This window comes from Bos indicus, chromosome X, assembly GCF_029378745.1.
Source record: "Bos indicus isolate NIAB-ARS_2022 breed Sahiwal x Tharparkar chromosome X, NIAB-ARS_B.indTharparkar_mat_pri_1.0, whole genome shotgun sequence".
In the NCBI taxonomy this organism is placed as follows: domain Eukaryota; kingdom Metazoa; phylum Chordata; class Mammalia; order Artiodactyla; family Bovidae; genus Bos; species Bos indicus.
The window spans coordinates 50,093,301-50,106,159 of NC_091789.1; positions in this window are offsets into that span (position 1 = coordinate 50,093,301).

Here is a 12,859-nt window from a genome sequence, read left to right on the forward strand (position 1 = left end):
TATCTTGGAATATTAAATAAAGCTTGAGGAGATGAACTATTAGATATCAAGCCATATTATAAAGAAATAGAAATTGAGACAGTGTTATATGACACAAACTGACTAATTGATCAGAGAAAAGAACTAAGAAACAGACTCACACATACACTGTCAACTTATCTATGACAAAGATGATAGGGTAGTACAATGAAGAAAGGAAGGATCATTTTAGTAAATTGTGTTTGATGAATTGAATATACATATGGATACACTTTTATTTAGGACAACCCTTGTGATTTTCAAAGTATGACCAATGGATACTGGGACTTTAAAAAATTATTTCAGGCAATCTTTGACCATATGTAGACCAATTCTAGTCATTGCTGATCTCACATGAACAGTTCTAATGATATGGTGAAGTGAAATCTGTGAGATGTAAGAGTTTGTGGGTGGTGAGTATATAGACTGCATTCCCATAGTGTGGACTCTGTACCAGCGGCAGACAAACCACACAGAATGGGAGTGGACCCATAAATCTGTTTTAACAAGCCCTCTAGTTGATTACAATATATAGTAAAGTTTGAGAACTACTGGTAAAAATTATTTTGAGAAATTTAGTTGTGAAGGGAAGATGTCTAAGTATATTTAAATACCAATGGGAAAAAAGTCTGTATGGAAGAAATGGTTGAAAATATAGTAATGAAAAAGAAATTCCTAGCTGTGCTGTTTTTGAACAGCTATGAGATGATGGAATTCAATCACATTTCAAAGTAGAGGGGTGTTTATGCATTGTAATAAAAATGAAAGCTTGAAAGGAGGAGTTCAAATAATAATAGCTAATGTTTATTCAATCAGTATTATGTGCTAGATACCATTCTAACATATTCATAAGGAAACATTCTTGAAATAGTTTTGTAATAGTCTTATATAGGATTACTATTATTCTTACTTACTGGTGAGGAGACAGAACTGGAGAGAGGTTTCATAGCTTTTTCCCAAAGTGTTAGTCACTCAGTTGTGTCCAACTATTTGCGACCCCTTGGACTGTAGCCCATCAGGCTCCATGGAATTCTCCAGGCAAGAATACTGGAGTGGTTTGCCATTCCTTTCTTCAGGGGATCTTCCTGACCCTGGAATTAAACCTGTGTCTCTCACATTGTTGGCAGATTCTTCACCATGTGAGCCACCAGGGAAGTCCAGCTTTCCCAAAATTACACAGCTAATAAGTGATAATACTAAGCTTAAGACACATTAGGTTTGGTTTCTAAGCTTATGTTCATAACCATCATTTCATGCTATATCTTAAACTCGGGTAGGCTTTTAACTGTGGTGTACAGAAATTGAGACAATTTCTATTAGATGGCTTGTATTTTTCCTGGAAAAAAATCCGCTAAAAATGAGTGAAAAGGAGAAGAGGTCATCATTTGAAGTCAATGGAGCTAATTTAGAAATAACCACAGTAGGGTATGGGAGGGCCATCTGAGGGGAAGAAGGATGCATTATTAAAATGACCAGAGTGCTTGGAGGACAATTCCAGGTTTGGTGGTGATTAATTTAGAGTCCTACTAAAATCCTTGTCGTATTGTTTCTTCTGATACTATCAGCTGTGTGTAGATGCAAAGATAATGGATATTTGGTTTGATCCAGTTTTGAGATTTTTGATGGAGAGTTATGAAAAGAAGATAGGGGAACAGGATGTTTTCTGAGTTGTCACTAGGCATATTGAAATGATAAGTAATGCTATGTAAACTAGGTTTGCATTTGTTGTTGTTCAGTTATGTCCCACTCTTTGCAACCCCATGGACTGCAGCACACCAGGCTTTCCTGTCCTTCACCATCTCCAAGAGCTTGCTCAAACTCATGCATTGAGTTGGTGATGCCATCCAACCATCTCGTCCTCTGTTATCCCCTTCTCCTCCTGCCTTCAATCTTTCCCAGTATCACAGATTTTTTCTAATGAATCGGCTCTTCTCATCATGTAGCCAAAATATTCAGGATTGATTTCCTTTAGGATTGACTAGTTTGATCTCCTTGCAGTCCAGGGGACTCTCAAGAGTCTTCTGCAACACAACAGTTCAAAAGCATCAATTCTTTGGTTTACATAAAAGCAAGTTAAAATGAAATTATTTATATTGTCAAGAAAGTTAGAAAAGAAAATGCACATGTTCTTAGAGCTATTTTTAAGCCTATGTTGCCTGGCAAGTGTTTAGCCATATGTATGAATATTTTACAATATTTGAGCATACTGTGCCTTCACTTTTGTGCTATATCTTCACTTAAAAATACTTCTTTCATTTGTTACAGTTTTTATTTACCATTTTATTAGATGTTTTATACATTTGACGTAGGAAATTGCTTATTATTTCCCCTATGTGGGACCATTATTATTGTCTCCAACATTCTAATACAAAGATATATAAATCTTTATATATGAGGATTTTTGTCTTCTCTTTTGAATAGATTTCTTAGATAATTCCTTAAGATAAGATTATCAGAAGATAGGATATGAGCAATTTTGTGTTCTCTTGAAATGCTGAAAATTTCAAATCGCCATCCAGAATAATTGTCCTAATTTACCCCACCACCAGAAAAGTGTGAATATGCCAATTTTTTTACATAGTCTCCCATTAACAGGCTTTTACAAAATATTATCTAAAAAGTTTAATAGTAGAATAACAGTTTGCTTTTATTGTAAGGATTACTACTTTTATTACTAGTCAAATGAAAAAATGTCCATACTGTTATTTGCCTTGCATATATATTTTTGGGTAAAATGTCTTTTCATATCCTTAGCCTATGTCTAACATATCTATTAGGATCTTGGTGGTGTTTTTATTTGAATAAATTCAATAAAATCCTTCTTCTCAAATGTCATAAACATAATATATTTTTACAAACTGAGCATGAATTTCCAGTATTTCTGAACATCCATTTTATTGCTTTAGTGCATGTTCAAATTTATAGTTTTGGGGATATTCACATATTAACATGACATTCGCATATGACAGTTGAGGACTATTTTGTAATATTAAATAAAATTGGCATAATTATTAAGTTTGTAGTTATGTAAATATATATCGCTGTTGTTCAGTCACTAAGTCATGTCCAATTCCCTGAGACCCCATGGACTGCAGCACACCAGGCCTCCCTGTCCTTCACTGTCTCCTGAAGCTTGCTCAAACTCATGTCCATTGAGTTGATGATGCTATCCAATCATCACATCCTCTGTTGCTCCCTCCTACTCCTGCCCTCAAGCTTTTCCAGCATCAGCGTCTTTTCCAATGAGTCAGCTCTTCACTTCAGGTGGCCAAAGTACTGGAGCTTCAACTTCAGCATAACTCCTTCCAATATATATATAACATACATTAAATGTATTAGTCAATTTCCACTGTCTAGTGGAATTGTGAATAGTTTTACTTACAGAGATAGGTAATAAAACATTCAATTCACAAAGCTATAAAATTTCAGCTTTATTCATATATGTTTGATTCAAATTTTTACTACTTATTAAATATAAATTGTATTGTCATTCAAATACAGTAAATATTTTGAATTTTTACATGAAGAATAGTTTGTTGCAATTATATATGAAAACATTTAACTCTTTATTTTATACATTTACTTATTTATATTTTGATACAATACAACCAAAATTTGCACTCTATAAAAACAATAACATTTTATTTTTAATTCTTCAGATCATGAGTTTCAACAGTCAACAAATTATGTGAAAACTTAATTACAATGTAGTGACTATACTGAAATAAGAAAAACACATTTTATGAAATAACATATAATCTATGTATTATGCATGTATTTTGTTAATCTGAACATACCTGACCCAACTCATGATAATGATAAATATCGTCAGCTTTGATATTTTGCCCACTTTCAGTCATACATTTCACTCTATGCATTTTAAAATTTTGTCATTATGATGATGTATTTGCTAGATTGATTTATAAATTGTAAATATATTTACACATAAGGTATATGAGCCTTTATTTATAGTCTTAATCCAGACCCCACAAGTGTTAGAGGTGGGTCCACATATAATAGTTACCTAGTAAGGTTATTAAATATTCAAATGAAGTCACGCTTTAAGTGAAGATATGTGTACTTGTCAAAGAACTAAAATGTTCATCCACTTGAATTCCAAAGATTTGTAGCAAAGTCATTGCTCTATTACAGAATAATCTTTTCTAATGTAGCAGAAGAAAATGTCTGCACATATGCATATAGAAATTTAAAGGCTTCATAAAATAAATTACCTGAAAACCAAAACACAAATCCAAAGTATTTTTCAAGGCATTTTTCCTTTCCTGTTTATATTCCTCTAGGACTTTCTAAAGGAATCTAAGACTTTATAACTGTCAAACCTTGAGCTACTCTCCTATAAGTGTTGGAATACATAGAGAATCAATTTTCTGTTCTTTTTTTTTTTTTTAATGCAGTAATCACTTCTGGAGAAATAGAATGTATATTTGAAGCAGTGGTTGAAAATCACACTTATAAAAGAAACCAAAGTGTTCTGCTGAAAGAAATCATATGTCATAAAGAATGCAACTGCTTGGACTAAACACCAATGCATGTTCCAAAGTTACAATGTTTAATCAATTTTAATGAACAAACAGAATTTGTTTTTATTAACATGTATTAATAGCACTATTTCATATACCTCAGTTACCATGAAAATTTTTAGCATTCACACTTCTCATTTTATATATAATTTATTGCAAAATAAATCCCTGATGCTAAGTAGCTTTGCACTCTAAGCAGCTTTGGTCATCTTTAAATGGAAAACATAAATAATAATAGTTTTGACTCAGTAATTTTTTGTTTACAGGATTTTAAGTGCAAAGATGCATCAACAGTTTCAACAATTTGTCTTTACTGTTTTTTTTTTTTTTTTTTTGGAAAAAGAGAATTAGCAAGACTAAATGGGGAAGTCACTAATGTAGTACATGATTCTTCCCTTTTTTTGGTACTTTTACCTTGATTTAGTCAACAATGTGATCATATACTCTCCACATTTTTCTGTTTCAAACTAAAGAATTAATGACAGATAATAAGGTTGTATGATGATGAGTAGATCCAGATTTTTGAGACCTGAAGCTTGAAAAGACAGGATATTAAAAAGCAAAGATATCACTTTGCAGACAAAGTTCCGAATTGTCAAAGTTATGATTTTTCCAGTAGTCATATACGGTTGTGAGATGTGGACAATAAAAAACACTGAGCTCCAAAGAACTGATACTTTCTAACTGTGGTGCTGGAGAAGACTCTTGAGAATCCCTTGGGCAGCATGGAGATCAAACCAGCCAATCCTAAAGGAAATCAGTCTTGAATATTCATTGGAAGGACTGATGCTGAAGCTGAAGCTCCAATACTTTGGCCACCTAATGAAAAGAACTGGATCATTGGAAAAGATCCTGATGCTGGGAAAGATTGAGGGCAGGAGGAAAAGGGGATGACAGAGGATGAGAAGGTTGGGTGGCATCATTGATTCAATGGACATGAGTTGGATCAAACTCAGGAGATAGTGAAGGACAGGTAAGCCTGGTGTGCTGCAGTCCATGGGGTCGCAAAGAGTCAGACAGGACTGAGCTACTGAAGAATGAGAACAAAGCTTAAATAATTTGAGGGACATTCTTTAAGAAAAAAGAATCAATTACAATTAAATAGTTATAGAATCTGCCTTTAATGCAGAAGACACAAGAGACACAGGTTTGATCCCCGGATTGGGAAGATTCTCTGGAGGAGGAAACGGCAACCCATTTCAGTATTCTTGCCTGGAGAGTCCCATGGACAGAGGAGCCTAGTGGGCTACAGTCCATGGGGTCGAAAAGACTCAGACATGACTGGGCACTTGCATACACACACACACAAGCACAAAAGCTAATAACTACTCAGAATGATAAAATAACTTGGCAATAAATTACACACTTCAGAAAATACATTAATTAGAAATATAACAAAATTCAGAAAAAAGTCAGAATATTTTTTATTAATTACCTATCCTATATACTTATGTAATATTTTTGACTTATGCTTTTTGGCTGCATAGTCAGTGATCTGCACATATGAAAATTATTTTGCAATACTTTATATACATAGAGTAAGGAGATTAACCATTATCATAGTTTGGTTAGTTCCTGTTTTAAAATTTTTGATGATCTCAAAAAATTCCTTTAAGTTTTATAATTCACCATTGGTAATGTCATATAAATTTTAGGACTGTTGTCAAATTTTAGAAACACTTATCAAATATTTTTCATATGTAAGATTTAAGATTTCAAGGGCATTTTAAGTTTTCTTGTGCAATGACAACTTTGAAGTAATCTTAGAATCGACAGCACTCATTATCCAATTTGTCACCAATTACCTTGTTTTACTAATGGATTTTGAGGTTTTAGTTACTTTTATCAATGTCAGAAATTCACATAAAATCAGCAAGAAATTTTCTATTAGGTTGTAATTCTATTATCTTATTTTTTATTTGAATTTTCTTTAGTACATGCATTTTAAGATAATAAAATGGTATCTTTTATGTGTCTAGGTCAAGAGTCTGTAATTTCTCATGAGTTTTATTGAAATATTTCAAATTATCTTTAGACACAGCAGTTAAAATTTCATATTTCAAATTCAACTTCCCCTCAGTTATATCCCACAAATGCACAGCTGCTCTAGTACCACCTGATAGAAGGGGACATGTGAAGGACAGTTGGAGTGGAAAAAGTCATCATAATAAATTGTGGTTCATTGTGTTCAAATTTTCATATACCTAAATCCATGTGAATGCATTAGGGCCTATCTTAGTGTAAATTATCAGATCATATCAGATCAGTCGCTCAGTCGTGTCCGACTCTTTGTGACCCCATGAATCACAGCAGGCCAGGCCGCCCTGTCCATCACCAACTCCCGGAGTTCACTCAGACTCATGTCCATTGAATCAGTGATGTCATCCAGCCATCTCATCCTCTGTCGTCCCCTTCTCCTCTGACCCCCAATTCCTCCCAGCATCAGAGTCTTTTCCAATGAGTCAACTCTTCGCATGAGGTAAATCAGCCTCTGAGTCTGACAACAAAAAAGTTACTTTAAATGATGAATACGGATTTACTCTTAAACAGTCAGATGTGTTATGTTAATGCTAAAAATATTTTCCTCACATTCCTTGAATTATGATTTTTTTATGATTTCATAAGATCTAAGATTTTACAAAAGACCCTGATGCTAGGAAAGATTGAAGGCAGTAGAAGGGGATGACAGAGGGTGAGATGGTTGGATGGCATCGCCAACTCGATGGACATGAGTTTAAGTAAGCTCCAGGAGTTGGTGATGAGCAGGGAAGCCTGGCATGCTGCAGTCCATGGGGTCATAAAGAGTTGGATACAACAGAGTGACTGAACTGATTGAAGATTTTACAACTAGAAGAGACATCAAGATATGGTTTAGGTGTTTACATATAGGCATATAAGTTATTACTAAGCCAACTTTATTGATAAGGCAATGAGGCTCAGGGATTTTTTCAAGGTCTCTCTCCCTCCCCCACATTCCTTACATTATTGTGAGTTAAGAATTAGAAATCAGGACTTATACCTATTAAATCATCTTATGCCAAGGGCATTTCAACCAGGACTCAAGAGCAGAAAAGCTACCACAGCATGAATTTGACTGACTATTTCTATTTCTGATTACAAAATGATAAACATACATTGGACAATATTAATAAGATAAAAAAGCAAAAGGAAGAAAATAAAATGTACTCCAAATCTCAGCTACCAGAGATAATCATTATTGGCATGTTGTATAGCTTTCCAACATTTGACCTATTTCCAGGTTTTTATTTTGTAGACAATATTGCAACTGATATCCTTGTATAAAGTTTGTTACACATTCATAATTATTTCCTAAAAATAAATTCCTAGATAAATTTCCAAGAGTCCTGATGCACATTGTTGTTTCCAAGAAAGACTTCAATCTATATCCCCCATCTATTAAATAAAAGTTTCTCTATCTCCACGATATTACATGAAACATTTACATTAGAAAGTATGTCTAGTCTTTCAGAAATATGGCCACACAAGATGAAAATGAACATTTCAGAATACTTAACACTTAGGTACACACTATACAGATACTCTGTACATTCAAGGAACTCTTTTGAATCACATTATTGTTATGCTTGGAGTTTATAGGTTAAATCATTAAATTAAAATCCATGGGAAAAATAGAAAATGAGAGTAGAGTTTTAAGATGTATTAGAAAAGTATTGCAATGATATTTATTTAGGATAATATATTAGGTAAAATTATTGTATATTTATGGTGTTTAAATGACAGATGGTTGATAAAAGTATAGCCCGAACATCTAGACTTAGTATGGAAAGAATCAGTTCAGTTCAGTTGCTCAGTCGAGTCCAACTCTTTGCAACCCCATGAACTGCAGCATGCCAGGCTTCCCTCTCCACCACCAACTCCCAGAGTTTATCCAAACTCATGTCCACTGAGTCGGTGATGCCATCCAACCATCTCATCCTCTGTCATCTCTTTCTCCTCTTGCCCTCAATCTTTTGCAACATCAGGGTCTTTGCAAATGAGTCACCTCTTCACATCAGGTGGCCAAAATACTGGAGTTTCAGCTTTAACATCAGTGTTCCAATGAAAAACCAGGGCCAATTTCCCCTAGGATGGACTGGTTTGATCTCTGTGCAGTCCAAGGGACTCTCAAGAGTCTTCTCCAACAGCACAGTTCAAAAGCTTCGATACTTCTGCACTCAGCCCTCTTTATAGTACAACTCTCACATCCATACATGACTACTGGAAAAACCATAGCCTTAACTAGATGGACGTTTGTTGACAAAGTAATGTCTCTGCTTTTTAATATGCTATCAAGGTTGGTCATAACTTTTCTTCCAAGGAGTAAGTGTCTTTTAACTTCATGGCTGCAATCACCATGTGCAGTGATTTTGGAGTCCCCAGAAACACAGTCAGCCACTGTTTCCATTGGTTCCTCATCTATTTGACATGAAGTGATGGGACCGGATGCCATGATCTTCGTTTTCTGAATGTTCAGATTTAAGCCAACTTTTTCACTCTCCTCTTTCACTTTCATCAAGAGGCTCTTTAGTTCCTCTTCACTTTCTGCCATAAGGGTGCTGTCATCTGCATATCTGAAGTTATTGATATTTCACCTGGCAATCTTGATTCCAGCTTGTGCTTCTTCCAGACCAGCATTTCTCATGATGTACTCTGCATATAAGTTAAATAAGCAGGGTGACAATATACAGCCTTGACATACTCCTTTTCCTATTTGGAACCAGTCTGTTGTTCCATGTCCAGTTTTAATTGTTGCTTGCTGACCTGCATACAGGTTTCTCAAGAGACAGGTCAGGTGGTTTGCTATTCCCATCTCTTGAAGAATTTTCCACAGTTTATTGTTATCCACACAGTCAAAGGCTTTGGCATAGTCAATATAGCAGAAATAGATGTTTTTCTGGAACTCTCTTGCTTTTTCGATGATCCAGCAAATGTTGGCAATTTAATCTCTGGTTCCTCTGCCTTTTCTAAAACCAGCTTGAACATCTGGAAGTTCACGGTTCACATATTGCTGAAGCCTGGCTTGGAGAATTTTGAGCATTACTTTATTAGTGTGTGAGATGAGTGCAATTGTGTGGTAGCTTAAGCATTCTTTGGCATTGCCTTTCTTTGGGATTGGAATGAAAACTGACCTTTTCCAGTCCTGTGGCCATTGCTGAGTTTTCCAAATTTCCTGGCGTATTGAGTGCAACACTGTCACAGAATCATCTTTTAGCATTTGAAATAGCTCAACTGGAATACCATCACCTCCACTAGCTTTGTTCGTAGTGATAGTTCCTAAGGCCCACTTGACTTCACATTCCACCATGTTTGGCTCTAGGTGAGTTATCACACCATTGTGATTATCTGGGCCATGAAGATCTTTTTTAAATAGTTATTCTGTGTATTCTTGCCATATCCTCTTAATATCTTCTGCTTCTGTTAGGTCCATACCTTTTCTATCCCTTTTGAGCCCATCTTTGAATGAAATGTTCCCTTGGTATCTCTAATTTTCTTGAAGGGATCTGTAGTCTTTCCCATTCTGTTGTTTTCCTCTATTTCTTTGCATTGATCTCTGAGGAAGCCTTCTTATCACTCCTTGCTATTCTTTGGAACTCTGCATTCAAATGGGTATATCTTTCTTTTTCTTTGTTGCTTTTTGCTTCTCTTCTTTTCTCGGAGAAGAAAGTGGGGAAAACCACTAGCCCATTCAAGTATGACCTAAATCAAATCCCTTATGATTATATCGTGCAAGTGAGAAACAGATTTATGGGACTAGATCTGATAGACAGAGTGCCTGATGAACCATGGACAGAGGTTCATAACATTATGGAGACAAGTATCAAGACCATCCCCAGGAAAAAGAAATGCCTAAAAAGCAAAATGGAAAGAATAATGATGTACAATTCTGGGTGACTAGGTAGTGTTCCGACTAAACACTAATTAAGGTTATTGCTTGAATATGAAAGATCTCTCTTTTTCTATCATGTAAGAAAAATTACTTTAAATTTATCTAAAATTCTTAAGAAGTTTATAATGATATGAGGCAAAGAATAGAATGTAGTGATGTAGACAATTACTCCTAAGATAATATCAGAATAAACTTCAAAACAGAACAAATTTATATGTACCTCCAAATTTTTAGAACTAATACATGAGGAAATTATTTTTGATAAATTAATTATCCATTTGCAAAAATCCCTTCAGAGTCATAATTTCATCAAGAAAGCAAGGATAGTAAAAGATTATCTTTTCTACCACTTGAAGAATTTATTAAGTTTAAAAGAGCAAATAGTCTTTAAAGTACTAGCCACTTTTATCAGGGAAGAAACACTTTATTAACGTAATATTAGGCCACATCTATAGGGATTTAATAACTAAATTCACTATAAATTCTTTTAGAACAAAAAGCTAGAAAGTACTGTGAGGCCTGACACTGGGCCAACAAATTTTAGCTTAAAAAATTGTGTTTTAAAAAGAAGTATTTAGTTGGGATAGATGTATAACTATCAGTCAGTTCAGTTCAGTCACTCAGTCGTGTCTGACTCTTCGTGATCCCATGGACTGCAGCACGCCAGGCTTCCCTCTCCATCCCCAACTTTCAGAGCTTGCTCAAACTCATGTCTGTCGAGTCGGTGATGCCATCCATCCATCTCATCCTGTGTCGTCCCCTTCTCCTCTTGCCTTCAATCTTTCCCAGCATCAGGGTCTTTCCCAAGGAATCAGTTCTTCCCATCAGGTGGCCAAAGTACTGGAGTTTCAGCTTCAGCATCAGTTCTTTTTTTTTTTTTTTTTTTAAGTTAGTGATTACTCAAGAAAGTAGGTTTACTTAACCATGAAGTGAAGAGCAGGCTTGGTTAGCAACAAAACCAGCAACAGAAGCACAGAGCACGCCCCAGACAATGAAACAATGGGACGTGAGACCCACCTCCTGTCCAGTGAGCTCAGCAGTTAGTGATCCGAGGACATGCTCTCTGCACACATAAGAAACAGTAATTTGTGGCCCTAGCTTGATCATGTAGGGACAAGAAAACTCCCCTGCTCAGCCTTCCAATGAACATTCAAGACTAATTTCCTTTAGGATTCACTGGTTTTATCTCCTTGTAGTCCAAGGGGCTCTCAAGAGTCTTCTCCAACAGCACAGTTCAAAAGCATCAATTATTTGGTGCTCACCTTTCTTTATAGTCCAATTCTCACATCCATGCATGATCACTGGAAAAACCATAGCTTTGACTAGATGGACCTTTGTCAGCAATGTAATGTCTCTGCTTTTTAATATGTTGTCTAGGTTGGTCATAGTTTTTCTTCCAAGGAGCAAGCGTCTTTTAATTTCATGGCTGCAATCACCATCTGCAGTGATTTTGGAGTTGAAAAAAATCAAAATTAATTAATAATAAAGATTGTTAATAAGAAAATAAGTATAGATTACACTTTTTAAGAAAATATGTACTTACAAGACTATGAACCCCATCGGTTACATTTTCCTGTCACTCTGATCTAACCTTTAGGTTTTAATTACATACAATAAAACTATTGCTACAGTTTTAATTACATACAATAAAACCGAGTCCAGTTAAAAGAATACCACAATGAAGATAAAAAACTGATTAAAATCTCTGAAGTGGTATTTTTAAAATATAAGTACACTCTAAATAAAGAATAAAAGGTCCAAACAAATAAGTATATCCAAACAAATAAGTATATATATATATACTTATATATCAAATATATAAGTATATTTGATATACGTGGCTCAGATAGTAAAGCATCTTGCTTACAATGCAAGAGACCTGGGTTCGACCCCTGGGCAGGGAAGATACTCCAGAGAAGGAAATGGCAACCCACTCCAGTACTCTTGCCTGGAAAATCCCATGTACAGACCATCATGGTGGGCTACACTCCACTGGGTCCCAAAGAGTCGGACACAACCGAAGCGACTTCATTTCACTTCACTTCACTTTAAGAAATTACAGTAACATAATGATGATGATGTCTAAAATATATACTTCAGAATAATATATGTATTTTTAATTAAGATAAGTGAAGAGTGAGAAAACGTGAGTTAAATATAAAACATAGTTAGTTAAAAATGGCTGTTAGGGGAAGCAAATAACACAGATACACTTCCTGTCCTTAAGGAATTTATGGAATAGCTAAGGGGAGCTTTTATCCTGTAAGAATATTCTAATTTATCAGACAGTGCAAAAGAATAGAATATCTCCATAAATACTAAATACATAAATAGAGAAGCTATCAGGGCTTCCCTGATAGCTCAGTTGGTAAAGAATCTGCCAGCAGTGCAG